This window comes from Pan paniscus, chromosome 3, assembly GCF_029289425.2.
Source record: "Pan paniscus chromosome 3, NHGRI_mPanPan1-v2.0_pri, whole genome shotgun sequence".
Classification (NCBI taxonomy): Eukaryota; Metazoa; Chordata; class Mammalia; order Primates; family Hominidae; genus Pan; species Pan paniscus.
Window position 1 is genome coordinate 42,468,012 of NC_073252.2, and position 23,573 is coordinate 42,491,584.

Here is a 23,573-nt window from a genome sequence, read left to right on the forward strand (position 1 = left end):
GCCATACAATCCACAGCTTTCTGTCTACATTAGCAGAACTTTGCACCACTCTTCTGTCTTCATTAGCATGACTTTATTTTCCCAGAGGCTGCCTATCGAGGCAAATGGATTGATTGTTCATTACAGGAACTTGCAAACGACTCTTCCAAACTCTTCAGTGGAAAGCATCAACAGACAATTTGTGCCCTAAATCTCTGAATCCTTTGCTTCCAAATTCTTGCCTTGCTGTTTCCACCAATTCTGGACTGTTGTATTGTTACTGGGGTGTCTCTCTTCTTAGAGCTTCCAAGATGGTGGCAAGCTTCTTGTTCTCTGACTGGGGGTTCTTGGCCTCACAGATTCCAATAAATGGAACCTTGGGCCATGCGGTGAGTGTTATAGCTCTATTAGGAGCCGTGGGTCACGGAAGAGAACTGTGGAACCCAGCTACTAGTGTTCAGCTCGATTAGGACGAACCCTGGGCTCTTAGCCATGCAGGAACAATGGCGAGCCTTTAGCCTGATTGGGACCAGCAGTGGGTGGCTCGCTGGGTCAGGAGCACAGTGACACCCTGCCGGATCCGCAGGGGTGGAAGTCAGTGGTGGGTCTGCGATGGCAGCAAACAGCAGTGGTGGACAGCGAGCGAAAGCTCAGCTCGAGCCTAATAAACACAGACCAGAAGAGTGTGCAATTGCAAGATTTAATAGAATGAAAACAGAGCTCCCATACAATGGGAGGGGACGCAACGGGGGTTGCCGTTGCCAGCCCAAATGCCTGGGTTTATATCCCAATCACTGTCCCTCCCCACCGTGCTCTCAGGCGATAGATGATTGGCTATTTCTTTACTGCCTGTTTTTGCCTAATTAGCATTTTAGTGAGCTCTTTTTACTACCCGATTGGTCGGGTGTGAGCTAAGTTGCAAGCCCCGTGTTTAAAGGTGGATACGGTCACCTTCCCAACTAGGCTTAGGGATTCTTAGTTGGCCTAGGAAATCCAGTTAGTCCTGTCTCTCAGTCCCCCCTCTCAACAGGAAAACCCACGTGCTATTGGGGAGGTTAGCCGACGACTGCTCTTAACTGCTTCCTGCTGAATTGGGGCATAGTAGGGGTCGTGCAGTTGAGATTTCCTCGGAAGGTGTGCCTTTGATGTCATCAACATCGGAGCATGGGCTAACAGGCAGGTCTAGGGCTCTGTGGTAGATCTTAGTCATGGACTGCATCTGGGGCTCCATATGGGGAACCATTTGCAGTCTTACAGCTTTGAGTCTGGAAGAGACAAACAGCAGGAGGTTAAAGATACAGGGATTGAAATGTATGGCTTGAAGTGCAGGGGATTATTTCTTTGGCACATTTCACAGGCCCTGACTATCTGCTTGATAGTTTTGAAAAGGCCTGGTCCAGTAAATAATAAATTGGCCATCTGATAGATGCTATCCATGCCTAAGTGAAAGGTTTGGTGAAGGGTTTTAAGTAATTTCCATTGATTAGCTGCAGGCAAAAGTATTTTCCCTTCTTCGGTGGCTAGCCATCCTGAGGGGAGGAAACTATGTCCTCGTGAGGTTCCCCATTCTATTTCTCCTGCCGAGTACTGGGGCTTGGTTTCCCGGAGGGGATTACCCCATACTAGGGATCCTTCTATAAGCATTTCTAATGGAGGGCCTGCCTTGTGGCTCTTTTGGCTTCAATATCCACTTGGTGGTTCCTTTCTATTTCCTTTTCCTTTCCTTTCTGATGACCCCAGCAGTGTAAGACTGCCACCTCTTTAGGTTTCTGTACAGCCAATAATAATCTCCTAATGGCTTCCTGTTGTTTGATAGGTGTTCCCTCAGAAGTTAGGAATTTCCTATCTCTCCATATTGCTGCGTGGGCATGGAGGACTGGGTAAGCATACTTAGAGTCTGCATATATATTTACCCTTTTTCCTTCTCCTAATTCTAGTGCCTGAGTGAGGGCTATTAGTTCTGCCAGCTGAGCACTAGTTCCTGGAGTGAAGGAATTACTTTCAAGTATCCCATTATCACTGACCACTGCATACCCCACCTTTCAAAGTCCTTTTTCTACAAAGGAGCTTCCATCAGTATACAAGTTGAGGTTGGGATCAGTCAAGGGAACCTCTAGAAGGTCCCCTCGAGCACCGTAGGTTTGAGCAATCACCTGTTGACAGTTATGTTCTATCTTTTCTTCATTGTCTGAAAGAAATGTGGCTGGGTTAAGAGTTGCACAAGTGCGCAGTCGCAGCACTGGCCCTTCAAGTAATAGAGCCTGATATTTAAGTAAACGGTTGTCTGACAGCCACAAGTCTCCTTTAGTAGTGAGTACGCCGTTTATATCATGAGATGTCCACACAGTAAGATCTCTTCCCTGTATTATTTTAACTGCTTCAGATACTAAGACTGCTACTGCCGCCACTACCTGTAAACAATGAGGTCAACCCTTTGCAACTATATCAATTTCCTTACTCAGGTATGCCACAGGTTGCAAGCTTATCCCTTGGACCTGTCTAAGGACTCCTAGAGCTATTCCTGTTTTTTCTATGACATATAAAGAAAAGTCTTCCCCATTGGCAAGCTTAACACTGGGGCTTGGGTTAGGGCCTTCTTTAGGGCCTGGAAAGCTGCTTCTGCTTCAGGTGTCCATCTTAATAAATGGGTATTGGCTTTCTGAGTTTCTTTAATTAGTGTATGTAATGGCCTGGCTATTTCGCCGTACCTGGGAATCCACATTTGGCAGAAACCTGTTATGCCAAGGAACCCTTTTAGTTGCTTTAGGGTTTTGGGATGAGGATAAGCCAATACAGGCTGGATACGTTCCTCACTGAGGGCCCTGGTGCCTTTGGATAGTTTTAGCCCTAAGTATTTAACCTGCTGTGAGCAGAGCTGAGCCTTTGGTTTGGAAACCTTGTAGCCACAGGTGGCGAGGAAATTTAAGAGCACTTGGGTGGCTTGATGGCACAAGGTTTCTGAACGGGCGGCTAAAAATAAATCATCCATGTACCAGAGGACAAGAGTGTCCAGGTAGGAGAACTGGCTCGGCTAATGCTTGGCCAACTAGATGGGGCTATCCCTGAACCCTTGGGGTAAAACAGTCCAGATGAGTTGAGACATTGGGTTCGAAGGATCTCCAAAGGCAAACAAGAATTGAGAGTCAGGATGTACAGGGATGCAGAAAAAGCCATCCTTAAGGTCCAGGACTGTAAACCACTCTGCTTCTTCTGGTATTTGGGAAAGCAGAGTATAAGGGTTAGGAACAACAGCCTCATTGATAATCCTGAGATCTTGCACTAACCTCCACTGTCTGTTGGGTTTCTGTACTCCTGAAATTGGAGTATTGCAGGGGCTATTGCATGGTTTTGCTAGGCTTTGAGCTTTTAGGTCCTTAACAATCTTTTGGAGTCCTTGTTGGGCCTCGGGTCTAAGGGGGTACTGCCTTTGGTAGGGAAAGGAGGCATAATCCTTTAGTTTAACTTGAACAGGACAGGCATTTGTTGCTCATCTGTATTGTCCTTCTGTTGCCCAGACTTCAGGATTAATTCCTTCTTCAAGCAGGGGACAACAAGCAGGTATTCCTTCTCCTATGTTCAGGTGTATAATGGCCCCTGCTTTTGCTAGAATGTCTTTCCCTAACAAAGGAGTGGGGCTTTCAGGCATAATTAGAAAAGCATGTGAAAAAGAGTAGAGTTCCCCAGTCACAACTTAGTGGCTGGGAGAAGTATCTAGTGGCTGGCTGTCGTAGAAACCCTCGGATAGTGACAGATCTGGAGGACAGTTGTCCGGGACAGGAGAGTAAGACTGAGAAGGCCACGCCAGTGTCCAGGAGATAGTTAACCTCCTGACCCTCAATGGTCAAGCATACCCAGGGCTCTGTGAGGGTGATGGCATAGGCTGGCGCTTGCCCTGGGCACCCTGAGTCCTGGGGCTGAATCATCTGGTTAGTGGCTTCTGACTCAGAGGAACTTCATCCCCTGGGGCAGTGATTCCCTTGACATAAGGAGCATGGAAGAGGAGGCGGCTTATTTCTATTTGGACAATCTTTTTAAAGTGTCCTTGTAGACCACACTGGAAGCAAGTCTTATTAGGCATTCGATTTGCCTAGCTTTTCCCTTTTCCAGAGTGTCCAAAGTCTGCTTGCCTGAGGGCCATGACTAAAGTGGTGGCCTTTTTAAAAAATCTCATTTGTCCATTCCACCTGATCCTTCTGATCTCTATCATAAAAAACTGAGGTTGCCAAGTTCAATAGGGTTTCTAAGTTTTGCTCCCGGCCTAACGCAGACTTTTGAAGTTTTTTTCTAATGTCTGCAGCTGACTGAGTGGTAAACTTATCCTTTAAGATTAGTTAGCCTTCAATAGAGTCAGATGACAGAGAGGTATGCTTTCTCAATGCCTCCCCTTAGTCTCTCCAGAAAGGCAGTAGGATTTTCTTCCTTTCCCTGTGTTATAGTGGACATCATTGAATAATTCATAGGCTTCTTCCTAGTTTTCCTTAGTCCTTCTAGCGCGCAAGTTAGTAAACGTCTGCGGCACCAATCTCCATGTTCTGATTCTGTGTCCCAATGAAGGTCTACACTGGGAACTGCCTGCTGGCCTATGGGGAATTGTTTTCTTTCTTCTGTTGTCATCCTATCATTGACCTGACTGAGATACCAGAGATCATCAAACTCTCTGGCTGCAGTTATGGTGGCACTTCTTTCATTTGGGATTAGTGTCTGATCTAGCAGTAACAGTATATCTCTCCATGTTAGATCAAAGGATTGTCCTAACCCTTGTAAAGCATCAATATAGCCATCAGGGTTATCTGATAATTTACCTAGGTTTGCTTCAAGTCTGACAGGGAAAAAAGATACATACACTCTGGGCCGAATTCTCCAGAATATATCTTATGGGCGTTTTTGCCTTGGGGGGAATGTTTCCCATCTGAAAAAAAAACATAGGGATGCCAGCACCCCTAGTCATTTTCCAATGAGCATTAGTCTTAGAGTGTCCTCTGTGGTCCTAATGCTTATTCCTTTCCAGGGTGTGTAACCACCCATGGACTTCTGCTTATCAGATTAGTTACGCTCACTGATGTAGCAGTCCTGCACCCCTTTTCCCGCCTTTCTTGATCACAAAGAAAGGGGTCCGGGCTGCTGGATTCTAGTGGTCCTTTACTGGTGTGCCTAACATTGCCTTTGCACTCAGAGGTGAGTTCCTTTCCAAGGTGCTTAACCACTCATGGAACTCTGCTTATCGGATTAGTTACGCTCTCTGATGTAGCAGTCCTGCACCTGTTTTCCCGCCTTTCTTGACCACAAAGAAAGGGGTCCAGGCTCCTGGATTCTAGTGGTCCTTTACCAGCATGGCCAACATTGCCTTTGTGCTCAGAGGTGAATTCTAGACCTGGGCTGGGTTCCTGAGTATTTCATAACAACCCAGCTGCCCCATCAAGATGCATTCCCATAAACAGTTCTTATGCAAATTCCTGTCAGAGATGGTGTAGGTAACATTTTGAGTCAGGATTGAGATAGAGTATTTTTGATTCTGTAAGTACTTTAAGGCTTGGCTGAGTGCAAACAGCTCGCACATTTGAGCAGACCAATTATTAGGCAATTTTCCTAACTCTGCTTCCACAAGAGTCTCCCTATCAATTACTGAATACCCATTGTGGTTTTTTCCCCCCTCAATCACCCAAGAGGAACCATCTATCATCCTGTCCTAAAGGGAGTTCCTGCTGGGTCTGGTCGGACCTTTGTATGGTAATGAAGATTTAAATCCCATTAGGAAACCTGCTGGGTTAAGGGAATTTTCAGTGGTTAATGTTAAATCACCTTTTTCTAACAGAATAATCCCATACTTTAAGATTTTTGAGTTAGTAAGCTACCTTTTTGCTTTTTTGACTTAGAATAATTCTGAACTGGTGAGGTGTGCTCACAATGAGGTTTTCTCTAAAAGTTACTTTTCTACTTTCTTCTGTTAGCAAAGCAGTTGCTGCTACAGATTGAATGCATTTGGGCCATCCATGGGTTCCTGGGTTAAGGATTTTTGATAGGAAGGCTATGGGTTGTCAGTGGTCTCAGTGTTTTCAGGCTACACCCTTGTTTACACTGAAAACAAGGTGGTATTGGAGTGTTACAGGGTCATGGAGAAGACCTTCAATGATCAATTATAGGTTTTAAATTTACCCTGGCTTTTAAAGGAATGGGGCACACTTTTTTTCTTTACTAGTTCTATCTTTCTCTTTCTATCTCTGACTCCCTCTTTGTCTCTCTCTCTTTCTCTCCCCTCTGCCTCTCTCTCTCTTTCTCTCGTTTTTCTCCTAGCCCTTTGAAAACTTGAGGCCCTGGCAAGGGTGGTAGGGAATGGGTCCCACATAACTGTCCATGTTGAGAGCTGTATGCCTAAATTGGGAGAGACAACAGGGAGAAGACTCTCTGGGTTCATAGCCTAGGGGCCTAAGGACACAGCATAGATCCCTTCCTTAGATCCCTCTGGAGATACAACTTGCTAGAGGAAATGAAAGTCTGAACCATTAGTACCTAGGAAGCAGGGATCAGAAGAAGTAGATTTAGAGATAAAGAGAATTTAGGGGCTACACTTTCAAGAAAGTCATGGTTGGGACCCAGGAGGTATGGGTTAGAAGGAAAGGTAGGGGTGCACGCATGGGTGACTGTTGAGTAGAGACTTCTGGCTGCGCCACGATCTCAACTGCCTAATGCCAGGAGTTCGGGATGACAGCTTTCTGCCTCTAGTCAGCCCTTGGCTTCCCCAGGAAAATTGAAAGTGGAAGCTGGTTCCAGGCAGACCAAAGCCCCCAACCCAGAAGGGTTGGGGGTTGTTAGAAAGCCCTTTCGCAGACAGCCTCACACCTGAGTCTTAAGTCTGGCAGCCACGCTAATCGTTTTTAACTGGCCGACAGGTGCCCGGTATTTTCCTCCAATTCTAAGGAAGGTTAGGACAGAATAGCAAGCGAAAGTGGTTCAATAGTACTCACTGCTTTGGAGGTCCCTTCGTGGTCACCAAAATGTTACTGGGGGGTCCTTGTTCTTAGAGCTCCCAAAATGGTGGCGGGCTGCTTCCAAGATGGTGGCAAGCTTCTTGTTCTCTGACCGGGGGTTCTTGGCCTCACAGATTCCAAGGAATGGAATGTTGGGCCATGCAGTGAGTGTTATAGCTCTATTAGAAGCTGTGGGTCACGGAAGAGAACTGTGGAACCCAGCGACTAGTGTTCAGCTCAATTAGCACGAACCCAGGCACTTAGCCATGCAGGAACAATGGCAAGCCTTTAGCCTGATTGGGAGCAGCAGTGGGTGCCTGGCTGGATCAGGAGCGCAGCAGACACCCTGCCAGCAGTGGGAGTCAGCGAGGGGTCTGCGACGGCAGCAAACAGCAGTGGTGGACAGCCAGCAAAAGCTCAGCTCGAGCCATAACAAACACAGACCAGAAGAGTGTGCAGTTGCAAGATTTAATAGAGTGAAAACAGAGCTCCCATACAATGAGAGGAGACCCAAAGGGAGTTGCCATTGCCGACTCGAATTCCTGGGTTTATATCCCAATCATTGTCCCTCCCCGTGTGGTGTCAGGCAATAGATGATTGACTATTTCTTTACCTCCTGTTTTTGCCTAATTAGCATTTTAGTGAGCTCTCTTTACTACCTGATTGGTCAGGTGTGAGCTAAGTTGCAAGCCCGTGTTTAAAGGTGCATGCAGTCACCTTCCCAGCTAGGCTTAGGGATTCTTAGTTGGCCTAGGAAATCTAACTAGTCCTGTCTCTCAGTATCATGATACTTACCCAGATTTTTACCTATGTTACCCACCTTGGAGATACTGCTAAACTTTGCAAGGTGGCATTCTCCCTTAGCGTAAATTCAGCTTTGTCTAACAGGTTGTGTTAGTGATGTTGGGGAGCCGGCTTCTGATGCGCTCTGTAGTCAGGAGAGCTGGGTGCTTCTGTCAGAGGCGTTTGAACTAGAGCAACATCATCCTGAATAGGAGCTGGGTAAAATGGGGCTGAGACCTCCTGGGCTGCATTGTCAGACGTTTAAGGCATTCTGAGTCACAGGATGAGATAGCGGTCAGCACAAGATACAGGTCATAAAGACCTTGCTGTTAAAACAGGTTGCAGTAAAGAAGCTGGCCAAATCCCACCAAAATTAAGGTGGCCACAAGAGTGACCTCCGGTTGTCCTTACTGCTACACTACCACCAGCACCACAATTTATAAATATCATGGCAATGTCAGGAAGTTACTCTATATGGTCTAAAAAGGGGAGACATAAATAATCCACCCCTTGTTTAGCATATCATCAAGAAATAACCATAAAAATGGGCAACCAGTAGCCCTCAGGGCTGCTCTATGAGTAACCATTCTTTTATTCCTTTACTTTCCTAATAAACTTGCTTTCACTTTACTCTATGGACTCACTCTGAATTCTTTCTGGCATGAGATCCAAGAACCCTCTCTTTGGAGTCTGGATCTGGACCCCTTTCCTGTAACACTTCCTCCTTAAGAAAGTATGATGAACTTTATTGAACTTCTGGAGAGCAGTTTGCCTGGATTTGGGTGTTTGAATTCTGAATTCAAACTTTACTCACCCACTCACCTGGCCCATGTCTTTTTCCAGTGTTTCAGTCAGGGATCATTAAGAAGGGACATGGGTTCATCTAACTAGCTTTATTGAAAATATGAAAGGGAATCTCTTGAAAACTAAAGTCAGTCAAGAAGTACATCCAGGCCTCAAGGAACCTGGAAAGTTACTAAACAGCTATTCAGACCATGTCTTGCTCCCTAAGACCATGTGGCCTTTGGGTTTTGCTTTTCTTTGTACATCTATTCCACTCTTCCTCCACTTTGTTTTGGTTCCAGGGTAGCTGCTCATAGCTTTATCTTGCCATGATGCTGACTTTGGCCCTCACTCTACTTGACATTGTGGGACCAGTATCTACCAATAGCTGGCTCTAATCTCCACATGTTTGGATCATACTCATGAGAACCCCTGATTAATCACTGACCAGCCAGTAGTGAAGGCTGGAGTCCAGGCTGGCTGGAGAGGGATTTGTTTCGATGCTATCTGTGCAGGGGTTTGGGTCACCTGCAGTTTTCCCCTCCCAGCAAGGGCTCCAGGAGGGAGCAGACTGTGAAGGTTTTATGGTTTGGACAGTCAAACTTGCTGATGTAACAGAGATTCTACTTGTTGAAATGTATGAATGTCCTTGAATAGGGCCTTCTCATATTCAGCCAGAAGCATCTTAGCAGGATTCCAAAAAGAAAGAATCAGTCTTCAGTGTTGACTTTAAAACAGGTTTTTGAATTCCATAATGAAACAATAGTCTTGAAATCCAGGCTTTGTGAAAAGAAAATAAGGATTTATAAATTACAAAAGCCTCTTTTACATATCAAGAGCAGAAGGGGAATGCATTTGAATTGGTGATCTGAACAGAGTGTTTTATGAGAAACCAAAGTTAGAGACTCAGGGTATGCAGTAAGAAAAGTCCCTTCCAGCCTTGTGGGGGTAGGGGACAGGCAAGGAATACGAGAAAAGTGAGAGAACTAGAAAAGCTACAGATTTCCATGGGAAGGAATCTGCGCTCCCCAGGGGAGGAGGAGATGAGCAAGGGGTGGTGAATAAAGTACAGATGGGTGTGTGGTGTCCTACTGTGGCAGGGCTTAGCTCTTGTATCTGAGGAATAATTTGGGAAATTGTCAGCCCCTTAAGAGTAGCCCTGAATTTAGCCTGGAGCTGGAACTTCATGGAGTCCTCAAGGGGTAATTTGAAAATGTCTAAGTGAGGTACTCAGGTGATGGGCCTGAGAAACCAGGGAATGTGTGCAGGGTATCCATAAGTTCTTAGATGCTGCGGTAGAGGGATGAAGAAGAGTCTGGGGTCAGAATGGGTCTGCAGCAGTTGGGGCCACACCATACTCAAGATAACCAGGTGGGACCAGCTATACCTCAGTGAGGACCCATGCAGGACCTGCAGGGACAAGAGTAGACCAGCCACACGACATCAGGGACCTGCAGAGACCATGGCCATTATGAAGATGTATGAGCTTTTCCCTTGTACCCAAGGGGGACCTTTTGGAGAAGAGAAATAGCCCTGAGAAGGAATTTGATAGTTGAACCAAGTGAACTTCTTTTTTTTTTTTTTTTTGAGACAGAGTTTTGCTCTTGTTGTCCAGGCTGGAGTGCAATGGCATGATCTTGGCTCACTGCAACCTCCACCTCCCAGGTTCAAGCAATTCTCCTGCCTCAGCCTCCCAAGTAGCTGGGATTGCAGGCGCCTGCCACCAAGTCCAGCTAATTTTTTGTATTTTTAGTAAAGACGGAGTTTCACTCTGTTGGCCAGGCTGGTCTCGAACTCCTGACCTCAGGCGATCCACCAGCCTTGGCCTCCCAAAGTGTTGGGATTACAGGCATGAGCCACTGCACCCAGCCTGAACCAAGTGAACATTTACTCAGAGGAGACGGAGTTAGACCCAAAGGGTCTGTTTTAAATTAGAAGAAATTGAATTATCTTTAGTTTTCAAGTTTAAGTTTCTTTTCCACCGTCAACAGGAATGGGACTTAAGAATGTGATGTGAACAGTTAGGGTGACAAAATGCCCCTCCCCTTTTTTTGCACATCTGAACCATTGTGTTCACTGTGCTTTTATCATAGTGTTGGGTCTACTAAGCCCACACCATTCTACCCATCATTTAAAAATATATGGCCAGGTGCAGTGGCTCACGCCTGTAATCCCAGGACTTTGGGAGGCTGAGGCGGGCAGATCACGAGGTAAGGAGATCGAGACCATCCTGGCTAACACAATGAAGCCCCGTCTCTGCTAAAAATACAAACAATTAGCCGGGTGTGGTGACGGGCGCCTGTAGTCCCAGCTACTTGGGAGGCTGAGGCAGGAGAATGGCGTGAACCCGGGGTGCAGAGCTTGCAGTGAGCCAAGATCGCGCCACTGCACTCCAGCCTGGTGACAAAGCGAGACTCCTTCTAAAAAAAAAAATATATATATATATAAAAATATATAATATATACATATGTATATGCCCACATATATATATGTATATGCAAAACGAGGTAGCCAAGGAGTGTATACTTTAACTTACTTGTTCAATCAATATTTGTTGAACAAGTACTATTAAGTGGGCTCTAGTGGTATAGCGTGGAACAAGACCGGCATGATCTCTTCCCTAAGCAGTGGTTAGTCTTTGGGATAAGGGAGGCAGGTCATGTTTCTGTCCAGATGAAGATTTGTCATTGTTCATTGCACTCTGTGGCCGCTTGGAGGTATTTCCTGCCCACATCACATAAGAAGTTAGTACAATTTTTGTATTGGGCAATGTGGTCAGGTGCTGAGTTAAAATTCATTCTAGTTTGAATTCATTCTCTTTCTGTAAAGTTTCCCAGTGCCTATGGCTTTCTGAACCATTTCAACATATATTCATGATTGATCATCATTTGTCTAGCAAATGTTTATTCTGCACCAGTTTATAGGTTCTCTATTAGTTGCCAAAGATTCCGAGATAGATAGATGAAGACCTTTCAATCTGCTGACTGTTTACTGGTGGAATATGAATAAATCAATAAACATGAGGAGGGAATGAAGCTAACTCGGCCTGAGTTTGTGCAGACAAGGCAGGTCTGCCAGTTATGTTGCACAGGGTGTGCACTGCACACGGTGCCAGGCCAGAAGGGCAGAAACCTAGCTCATGGGCCCTGGCATAGGGCTGCATACATCCAGGGGAAACATTGCATTTCTGTTTACACAAGGTGCCATTTGCTCACCAGGCACTGAGGCTCTCCATCCATTGGACTAGCCAGAGGAAGTAACATTTCCTCATTTGCAAAAGAGTGCTGTGAAATCTGACAAGCAGTCATAAGAGAAAATGGGATGGTTGAACTGAGTTTAAAAGAAATTGGTCAAAAGGACCACGCACAGGTGGCTCATGCCTGTAATCCTAGCACTTTGTGAGGCCGAGGTGGAAGGATTGATTGAGCCCAGGAATTAGAGACCAACCTGGGCAACACAATGAGACCTTGTCTCTCCAAAAAAATTTAAAAATTAGCCAGGCATGGTGGTGCATGCCTGTAGTCCCAGCTACTCGGGTGGCTGAGACAGGAGGACTGCTTGAGCCCGGGAGGTCAACACTCCAGTGAGCTAAGATCGTGCCACTGCACTCCAGCCTGGGTGACAGAGACCCTGTCTCAAAAAAAAAAAAAAAAAAAAAAGAAAGAAAAGAAAAGAAATTGGCCAGGCTGGGCATGGTGGCTCACACCTGTAATCCCAGCACTTTGGGAGGCTGAGGCAGGTGGATCACCTGAGGTCGGGAGTTCAAGACCAGCCTGACCAACATGGAGAAAACCTGTCTCTACTAAAAATACAAAAATTAGCCAGGCGTGGTGGTGCATGCCTGTAATCCCAGCTACTTGGGAGGCTGAGGCAGGAGAATCGCTTGAACCCAGGAGGTGGAGGTTGCAGTGCGCCAAGATTGCACCATTGCACTCCAGCCTGGGCAACGAGAGCAAAACTCCATTTCAAAAAAAAAAAAAAAGAAAATTGACCATAAGGGCTGGGTGCAGTGGCTCATTCCTGTAATCCCAGCACGTTGGGATGCCAAGGTGGGAGGATCTCTTGAGGGCGAGAGTTTGAGGTCAGCCTGGGCAACATCATTAGACCCCGTCTCTAGTAAAATAATAATAATAATAATAACAACAATAATAATAATAAAGAAATCGACCAAAAAAGACAGAGGTTTTGGAGAGTTTTCTAGGTAAAAGGAGGAGTGTGAGTGGATGTACTGTGGAGGGAGAAGATGGTGAATTTGGAGAAGAATAAGCAGTTTGCAAAAGAGACTGTCCAGGAACATGCTGGGAGATTAGCCCACAGGGATGGTCAGAGGCCAATCATGAGGGGGCAGATGTGCTGAGAAATTGGCCATTTGTCCTGTAGCTCTGGGGAACCTTTGGAGATTTAAATGTAAACTCTAAAGCAATACATTTAGCATGGATTCATCCTTCCTGGCCTGTAGCCCTTCTCTCCCCCACTGGCATCTCTATTTTTCTGACCTCTCATTTTCTTTCCTGCCTTGGCCACACACTTTGGGATTTAACTATAGTCTGCCTTTTCACTATGTATCCATCTGCTGTGAAATCTTCCTCTCCCTTTATCTCTTACCAGATGTAAAGCTCTGTGACAGCAAAGATTGTGCCTTGTACTCCTAAAAAATATCTCACTGGGCAACAATTCTAAAGTGTGGCATATGCACCATCTGTGATAAGTGAGGTGATTTTAAGTAGCACACAACAAATATTTTTCTTTTTATATATTCACAGTATTATATGTTTTACAAATATATTTAATATATTTATTTTAATGTGTAATAAGAAAAAAATACAAGTTAACCAAATCTGTGATTTTACTCATGTGTTTATTTAGGATGAACTTTTTATTTATTTATTTTTTTAGACGGAGACTTGCTGTGTTGCCCAGGCTGGAGTACAGTGGTGCGATCTTGGCTCACTGCAACCTCCACCTCCCAGGTTCAAGTGATCCTCCCACCTCAGCCTCCTGAGTAGCTGGGATTACAGGTGCATGCCACCATGCTTGGCTGATTTTTGTGTTTTTAGTAAAGACGAGGTTTTACCATGTTGGCTAGGCTGGTGTCGAACTCCTGAGCTCAAGTGATCCACCTGCCTTGGCCTCCCAAAGTGCTAGGATCACAGGCGTGAGCCACCACACCCAGCCAGGATGAAGCTTAAACAGGGTTTAAGTTAAAGAATTAGTTGACTTAGAGAAAAGAATACTCGTGGCCCACAGAATAGAAAAAATTGCATACTAGGTATGCAAATGACTAAAATTTGACATCTTGCATAGGCTTAACAAATAACAGTTGGGAAATTGACTTGATTTTAATTAGTTTATTTTACATGTTCAGGATGTTTTGCCTAAAATGTAATAGTATAAATCTTGGAAGGAAGCAAGAAGGAATTAAGGGATAAAAGAAAGGAGAGAGAGAAAGAAAAGGGTTGGGAGAGAACAAGTGCCAGTCTTGGGCCTTACAGTCTGAGGTTTCCATGCTGCTGGATTGGGATATGAGATGAGCTCATAGTTCTGTGTTTCAAGACTCTGAGCCCATCACAAGCAGAAGATCATCAGGTGTCCAGGAAGAGGTTGGGGTTCCATATCCTCACAGATGAGAAGATTACCTGGGTAGGAGGCAGAATTGTATCATCATCTGGTTGTCTTCCCAGAGTCTAGCTTTGTTTTGATATCTTTTTGTCTTCAATGCTTGCTGGGAAAAAAAACTTCTCCTCTCCTATACTGTTGCAATTCTGGTCACCAAAATGTATGTGCTTTCCCTCCACACCATGCAATTCTCCACTTTGCGGAAGACACTGACTGAATTGTCATACAATGTAACTCAATTTGATGCTATTGGCTGGGCATGGTGGCTCATATCCGTAATCCCAGCAGTTCAGGAGGCTGAGGCAGGAGAATTGCTTAAACCTGGGTGTTCAAGAACAGCCTGGGCAACATAGCAAGATTCTGTTTCTACAAAAATTTTTTAAAAAATTAGCCAGGTGTGATGGTGTGCACTTGTGGTCCCAGCTACTTGGGAAACTAAGGTGGCAGAATCGCTTCAACCTGGGGACTTGAGGCTGCAGTGAGCTATGATGGTGCCAGTGCACTCCAGCCTGGGTGACAGAGCAAGACCCTGGCTCAAAAAAATAAAAAAAAGGAACCAAGAGAAAGGATGCTATCCACCTAGAAATAGTGTCAGATCCCACAGGTTAGGGGCTCAGTCCCACAAGACTGCCCTCACTTCAGACACAAGTCCAAGTTGTTACCTGTGCTTCTTTCTTTCTTTCCTTCCTTCCTTTCTCCCCTCCCTCCCTCCATCCCTCCCTTCCTTCCTTCCTTCCTCCCCTCCCTCCATCCCTCCCTTCCTTCCTTCCTTCTTCCCCTCCCTCCCTCCATCCCTCCCTTCCTTCCTTCCTCCCCTCCCTCCATCCCTCCCTTCCTTCCTTCCTTCTTCCCCTCCCTCCCTCCATCCTTCCCTTCCTTCCTTCCTTCCTCCCCTCCCTCTTTCTTTCTTTTCTTTTCTTTTCTTTCTTTCTTTCTTTTCTCCTTCCCTCCCTCCCTCCCTCCCTTCCTTTCTTCCTCCCCTCCCTCCTCTTTCTTTCTTTCTTCTTTCTTTTCCTTCCTCCCTTCCTTCCTTCCTTCCTTCCTTCCTTCTTTCCTTCCTTCCTTCCTTCCTTCCTTTCTGTCTCTCTCTCTTTCTTTTTTGAGACAGAGTCTCACTCTGTTGCCCAGGCTGGAGTGCAATGGCACAATCTCGGCTCACTGTAACCTCCACCTTCCTGGTTCAAGCAGTTCTCCTTCCTCAGCCTCCCGAGTAGCTGGGATTACAAGCACATGCCACCACGCCAGGCTAATTTTTGTATTTTTAGTAGAGACAGGGTTTCACCATATTGGCCAGGCTGGTCTCTTGGCCAGGCTGGTCTCAAACTCCTGACCTCATGAATCACCTGCCTCGGCCTCCCAAAGTGCTGGGATTACAGATGTGAGCCACGGTGCCTGGACTGTTACCTGTGTTTCTGACATACTTGCTATAAATCAGGGATCCCCATGACCCCCTCCTAAGTTTTAATCATTTGCTGCCACTGCTCACAGAACTCAGGAAAGTGATTGACTTAGTATTACCCATTTATTATAAAAGGATATGTAGGGGAGTTTTAAATTTTCCTCTATTCTCTGAAGGTTTGATAAGTTGAATCTATGAAAATCAACTGACAATAGACAAATGAACAGGAGAAAAGGCACGCAAATTTATAACATGCATATGCATGGGAGAATCTCAAAGTACGAGATTCAAAAAAGGGCAAGATACTTGAAGCTTAAATAACAGTTTGAACTACAGAAAGAAATCGAAGCTTGGAGGTTCCTGGAGGGTGGTGGTGAAAAACTATTGGACGGTGAGGGGAGAGACTGCATTTTGAATAAAGATTGTCTCATTGTGCAGATAAAATCTCTCAGGTAGCTGCCCTCAGAAGAACAGGTGAAAAGTCTGTCCAGGAGTGGTGTCTTGGGAGATGAGTCCTCTAGTCTCCTGCTGTGTGAATTAATCTTCTCTGGTTAATGTAGAGATCAGGGAGGAGGTTCACGGCAACCACATTCATTCTGGAGGAACTTCCCTTAGTCAGAGATGGAAAATTGCAGAGAAAACACCTCCCTGTGCTTCAAGAGGGCCTCGGGAGGGAAGGAGGGGTGAGAGGCAGGGGATCAGGAGGTCAGAGAGATTCTCCTGTAGTTCAAAGCACTCAGCATGCCAAAACACCATACTTTGGGGCATTGTTTTGTGAGCCCCAACAGATACATCTCAGGACCAGCCATTCATCAGATGGAAGAGATGAATGGGACAAGTTATAGGGGTAGGGGCACAGCTCTCCCATGCCCTCTCTGGATGCACCACCCTCCACCACCTCCACATGTTCAGCAACCTGTAATTTCTCAGAATCCTGTCCTTTTGGGTTTTTATAGAGGTTTCATCACTTAGACATGATTGGTTAAATCACTGGCCATTGGTGATCATCTCAACCTTTAGCTACTCTGGGTAGCGAGGTCTGGGGATGGGGTTGAAAGTTCCAGCCCTCTAATCACATGGTTGGTTCCTATCCAACCAGCCCCCATCCCGAAGGAATCCAGGAGCTCCCAGCCACCAGTCTTCTCCTTAGCACACAAATAAACCCTTATTTCTTCCCAGATTCCAAGGGTTTTAGGAGCTGTGTGCCAGGAAAGAGAGAAAGACCAATATATATATATTTCTTATTATATCGCAACATCACAGTGTCTCTTATTATCCCCTGCCCCCCCCTACCCCGACACACACACACGCATCCTTCTCAAGGTCATGATCATTCAGGGAGCAAAAGCACCGAGACGAGAGGTTTAACCCCAACTGAAACCAGAACATGTTCACTTCAATGGGTTTCCTCTGGAAGAAGTTCATATTTTAAAGTTTTTAATGTCTGTTTACCCCATTAAACACTTGGTCTTTGGTTAAAGGAATTTTAGGTAATAGTTCAGAGGTGGGAGATATTTGGGAGTTTTGAGAGAAGCAGGACTTAACCTTTGGCTTTGACATCATAGTCAGTATAGGATGACCTGGAGGATAAACACGTTTTGAAGGTCTAGGATGCCCAACAATGATGTCACCCCAGCCTTTTGATTCTCTCCCTTGGTTCCCATGTCCACAAATACAAAAGGTCCTAGGCCCATTTTCACGTGACCTCTTGGGTCAGTCAGATCACACAGGGGACACCTGGCACTCTCAGAGGGTCTAATGGAAAAGGGTTTAGTGACGAGGTTATTTACTGAGAGGAGTGGGGGTATGAAGCTCTCCAGGTTTAGCCACAGTGGGGCTACTGCTTCCCTAGGCCTGAAGAAGCTGAGGTGGGGGATGATGTTACAGAATTGGGAAGGCAGGAGCTGTGGTCATATTAGACTGCAGCCGCTGCCAAGATGTGGCCAGGCCGGGAGAAAACAGAGGGCTCAGCACTCCAATGTCTTTTTCTTCCTGTCCTTTGATTTCCCGCCGGTGCCACCCAGTGGTCAAATAAAAATGGAAGCCAAAGACCAGGCAGGCTGGGTGATGCAATCCACAGAGAAGGGGAGAGGAAGAGAAGGGTGGGGAATTGACCTGACAGGTGAAGAGAATAACTGGCTATCTACTCTCCTCCCACCCAGTTCCTGGAGACCCCCAGCCCCATCCCCTGCTTGAAAATCATGACGCTTGCAGAAAGTCAGATTTGCAGGATATTAAAAAAAGAAAGATAGAAAATAAAGGACACTTTTATACTTTATGCTCTGTAGATTTCAGTGACATTTTTGCACCTTTTGTTTATCTCAAAACAACTTTGTGAAATGCATATTATGGAACTAAGTAGGTAAGTGTGTCTTGCTCAAATCACAATGAATGGAATCAGGACTTGACTTGACCCTCATGTCTCTAAGCTTTTCTCTTTCTTTTAGACAAGTGTCTTTCACTGGTCTCAAAGCCTTGGTGAGCCTTGAACCAATTCCGTGGATTATGACCCGCATTTGGAAAATAATGAAATAGAATTGAAGGGAACAGATTGGATGTCACAGTGTATTACCCATAATACAGGTTAATATTGTTTCTTGAAACTTTAACACATATAAATGTGTGTATGTGCTTTTGTGTATCAGGCTGTGATGTTCTATATCATAACTATACACATAAAAAATACAACAGGTATTTCTTCCTAAGCTTTCTGTTAAAGAAAGTCCAGGCCAGGCAGAGTGGCTCACGCCTGTAATCCCAGCACTTTGGGAGGCTGAGGCGGGTGGATCTATTGATGTCAGGAGTTCCAGACCAGCCTGAATAACATGGCAAAACCCCGTCTCTACTAAAAATACAAAAAAATTAGCCAGTCATGGTGGCAGGTACCTGTAATCCCAGCTACTCCGGAGGCTGAGGCAGGAGAATCACTTGAACCCAGGAGGCGGAGATTGCGGTGAGCCAAGATCACACCACTGCACTACAGCCTGGGTGATGAGTGCAGAGTGAGACTCCATCTCCAAAAAAATAAATAAATAAATAAGTCTGAAAGCATTATGTTAGACCACCTTCTCTTTTCACTCTGTTTATTCTTTCATTCATTTCTTCATTCATTCTCATTTATTGAACATCTTTTATGTGCCAGATCCTGAACTCAAACATCGCCAGATTTTGAATTCGGTATCATCATCTCACGCATTTGTTCAGTGCAAATTCTTTCTCCATTCTCCTTACACGCCCTGCTTCACCACTTTCACTTTCCTAAACAATCCATGCCTTCTTTCATCTTGGGGACCTTTGCAAAACTCCACCTATCCTTTTCCCCTCTCTCTGTGAGCTAATTTCTAGTCATCCTTCAGCTATAGAATCTTGCCTCTATCCTCAAAATCTGGCTTTGGTTCTTGAGGCAATTTTTAAATTGGGCTGCAAGTTATTTGACACTCACTCCAAAGAGGTAGAAACTATGTCACGTCTCCTTGATGTGTACTCATGACTACTTCAACCAATAAAGTATGGTGGAAGTGAAATGGTGTGACTTCCAAAGCCAGGTCATCAAAGGTCGTGCAGCTTCCACCTTATTTGCTGGAATGCTCACTTTTGGAGCCCTGAGCTGCTGTGTAAGAAATCCAAATACCCAAGGCCACCATGGTAGAGAGGCCATATGTAAGTGCTCTAGGGGACAATTCCAATTAGATCCAGCATTCCAGCCATCTCTGCCAGGGAGCAAGACATGTAACTGGGTTATCCTGTACTCTCCAGACCACCCCACCCACAAAATGGATGACACTGAGTGACCCCCATTGATGCCACGGTTAACACAAAAATCACCCAGCTGAACCATTCCTGAATTTGTGACCCACAACATTTATGAGATATAATAAAATTGTTATTGCTTTAAGCCACTATGTTTTGGGATGGTATTTTGTGTAGCAATAGATAACTGCAACAATTCTCTCTCTATGTGCTTCCATAGCATTCTGTTTTATGAAGTTTATTGCATTGTAGCTTAACTTCTAAGATCTACTTGTCTGTGTTTCCTAACAGAAAATATGAAGCCTGAAATGATATTTTGCTGCCAATTGTATTTCTAATATCTAGCATTGGTTCCACACAAAATATGGACTTAATAATTATTTTTTAAAATTGGGTTCAATTTTTTTAAATTTTGGGAACAGAGCTTATTACAGGTAAGGTGTTCATATGTTTGTGTCTGCCTGGACCGACTGATCTGATGTAATTATTAATAGAGTCCTCTTTCAGTTTCAAAATGTAAAGGATAAATGATACGAGCACTCTAATTAGAGGGGTCCTCGTGGGACCAGGGAAGGATTCTGAATGATGCCCATCAGATTCATTAGAGTTTGGATTTGTCTCCGGTTGGAAAGGAATGTTGAATTTTTAGATGAGCAATTTAAAAGAGTGACTGTTATTACCCTTGTCACCATTATATTTTGATTATATGCTCTATAATTAGATGTTGAAAATGCTAATGCATATTAATACTTGATTGATTTGATTACCCATCATAATTATACTTTGATCACTTTTGATAAATATATTGATTCATTTTTTATTTACTTCACAGTATTCTTTGTATAACTGCTTTGATAATATCTGATTACATCTTAATATTTGATTGCTTTGAGTTGCTCTTGTTTTAACCGTTGGGAAGTTGGATCATATTAGCTATGATGAACCTACTAGTGGTTATGAGGGTAGATTTTACAGTAAAACATACCTGGGTTTGATGTTCCCCATTACTTATACTGTGTGACATTGGGTAGGTCACTTAACCTCTCTGGCCTTTAGTTTCCCCGTCTCTAAAATGGAAGATAATAAAAGTTACTCATGAGGGTGCCTGGTGGATTAAATAAGATAATCATGTATTAGTAGGGTATTCTGGCTGGTCCCTAACTGACATTCTAGATAATTCTCATGTGTAGACGGATGATATTCCCTACTCCACCCAAATATCTATTTGCATGAGCTGATGATACACATTAAGGCTTTTTGTTGATGTTGTTTCAGGAGGGGGCTCAGGGAGAAGGGAGAAGTTGTTCTGGGTAGGGTGCTGATGAAGGGGAGAGGAAGAGAAGAGGAATGAAGGAGAGGCCATGTCATAGGTTCCATTATGCCATTCAGGCCACAAGGTCCAGGTGTTCAGAGTACAAGAGGGCCTGGCCAAAGGGACAAGTGGGCTGACATCTGGCCACAGGGTTGCATTTGCTTGGGTGGCATGAGTATCTTTTCTAATTCACACTGAGGAGCCATGAGAGCCGCTCAGAGGTGTCACATGAAAGAAGGACTCAGTTGAGATTCAGTAGAAATGAAAGAGAAGAGAGAGACTGAGCGCAAACCCTGAAGTTCCTATGTGTGTGGAGGGTTTTGTGAGACTCTAGGTACCAGAACAGCAGTTGAAGCCCGGGAGAGCCTCTTTTCCCCTAGTGCTGTAGTTTGTGCCCTGGATCCCACAGTGCTCTGTGGGAGATGGCTGTGCCTGGCGATCAGCCTTCTCATGGGATTTGGGGACATTACTGTGTGTGTGTGCGCACGTGCACATGCTGAGAGGAGAGGAACATGGATGGTATGTGGGTGGCGGTGACCCTTAATTACTGTAATAGCTAGAAATTATAGAGCATTTAGCTCCAGGTACTTTGCCAAACACTTTATACACATTATTATTTTTAATGGTCACAACAACCCTGTGACAATTAGCACTAGTACTTTTATTATCCCCAGTCTACAGATGGGAAATAGAGGCAAAGAGAAATTAAGGAGCTTCTCCCGATGCTACAGAGAGTAGAGCTGGGATTTGAATCCAGACGGTCAGATGCCAGAGTCGCTACTTTTAGCCATGACGCCATATTTCCTCCTCATCAGGGAAACTGGAACTGTTCCTGACATGGGTGAGCCCCCTACTCCTATCCCTGGGGTCACCGGGAGCGGGGAGGAGCTCAACTGCTGCATAAGCCCATGATCCCCAACTCACTGAAATCTGTGTTAATGGGATCCATCACTTCCCTCAGCCTAGGGACACTGTGTTTTGGATATAAAGCATACTTGCCCAGGACCTGGCTCTGGCTTAGGACTCAGTAGAGAATTCTATTTTTAGTGTTCTGGATGATTGGCTTAGCAGTTCCTTTCTTGAGTCATGTTTTTACAGATGAGAACACAGAGAACCTCTTAGCCAAGTCAGTGCTCACTTTGACCTTCTGTTGAGCCTGTCCTTGTCTCTGACCCAAACTGAAGTCCACAGTGCAATGGGATGACCTGCCTTCTCTCCAGCTGGGGGGAGACTCAGGTGTGGGTAATGGTCCCCTGGCACTGGGCCACTGGAGAAGGAAGGCTATTAGCTGCCCATCTGCTGGCTGCTGTCACTGGCTGCTGTCCAAATGACCCACAAGCCCTGGGAACGTTCAATGACCAGACACAGCCATGTGCTCCTGGAACACCAGAGCGACCACCCCATACTGAAACGACACCTTTCCAGAATCCCATATGAGTCCCCACACATTAGCAAGCCTCTTCTCTTAATCCTTCCTTCCTTTGCAGAAAACTGATGTACCTACATCTCATCCCTGAAACTGTGAGATATTATCTTTTCTTTTCCATCCTTCTATTTTATAACTTTTTGAGTATAGTACAGTAATATTTTTAATATGTTAGGGATTTCCAAAATTGAGATGTTACTTTTTTCATATATATACCTATATCTATATCTATATATAGATATATAGATATAGATATATATAGTTACATTTATTTTTTGGTCATGCATGGATTTAAAAAAAAATCCTTCGAGGAAATAAAGTAAAATGCTAACAAGTCTGTGGGTGATGCGATTATGGGTTAATTTAATTTTCTTCTCTGTACTTCGCAGTAAGAATGTTCTGTTTTTAATGATATGAAAGGAAGCGGATTTTGTTTGTATGGGTTTTTTTTTTAGATTAGTTGCCTCTTTCAATATTTTTATTCTATCTAGCGCAAACTATAGTGCAACTTTATTTCAAGTAGGCATGGTATTTTTTTTTTTTTACTCCATTTTGCTCCCTAAAATTTCTCTAGGATGGATCTGTTCTGCTAAGGAGGAAGTGGACTAGAAACCAAAAGTACAGACTCAGGCAACTTCTCATACAGATGGAAAGAGCTTTGAACCAAGAGTCAGAAGGGTGAGTCCTCCTTCTGGCTCCACCAAACATTGAGCTCCTTGGTTTTTTTTTTTTTTTTTTTGAGACAGAGTCACACTCTGTCACCCAGGCTGGAGTTCAGTTGCGGGATCTCGGCTCACTGCAACCTCTGCCTCCCGGGTTCAAGCGTTTCTCTTGCCTCAGTCCCCCAAGTAGCTGGGATTGCAGGCGTGTGCCACCACGCCTGGCTAATTCTTGTATTTTTAGTAGAGATGGGGTTTCACCATGTTGGCCAGGCTGATCTCAAACTCCTGACCTCAAGCGATCCACCCACCTTGGCCTCCCAAAGTGCTGGGATTACAGGTGTGAGCCACCGTACCTGGCAGTCTTTTCATTGGTAAAGCCACTTAGACTCCATGGCCTCTGCCATCTCTTCCAGGCCTGAACCTCAGTGAATCTTTGCTGTCTTGTGGAAATCAGCTGGAAAATAGGGCAACAATTAGCCTACAGCTGACTTTGTTAGAATATAACGATTTAAATACTTGAAGATCCTGGTAGTTCAAATTAAGTATGAGAATGGTTCTTCTGGTGCTGAGCAAAGGAAGAAAACTCAAGTAGTAGCAATCTGGCAGGGTTTTCCTGGAACTGTACTTGACGTGTTTTTTGTTTGTTTGTTTTTGTTTTTTTTTGAGGTGGGGTCTCACTCTGTCACCCACGCTGGAGTGCAGTGGCACAATCATAGCTCACTGCAGCCTTGACATCCTGGGCTCAGATTTCTCTCTCCTCTTTTTATGTACACATATATGTATGTATGTATGTACACATACATACATATATTTATATATGTAAATTTTTCTGAACTATTTGGGAATAAGTTGCATACATCCAAAGCTGTTGCCCTGGCACTCAGTGCAGTCCAGTCCT

The 23,573-nt window shown here is 44.7% G+C and overlaps 1 long non-coding RNA gene across 1 annotated transcript in view; it reads right to left on the minus strand.

Annotated features, from left to right (window-relative positions):
* Positions 1-13,843: 13,843 nt before the first annotated feature.
* The window catches only part of LOC130541430 (uncharacterized), a 92,685-nt gene continuing 82,955 nt past the window's right edge, over positions 13,844-23,573 (minus strand). The window contains exon 2 of the long non-coding RNA XR_008955486.2: positions 13,844-14,146. This is a non-coding gene — a long non-coding RNA (uncharacterized LOC130541430). The remainder of the gene's footprint in view (positions 14,147-23,573) is intronic.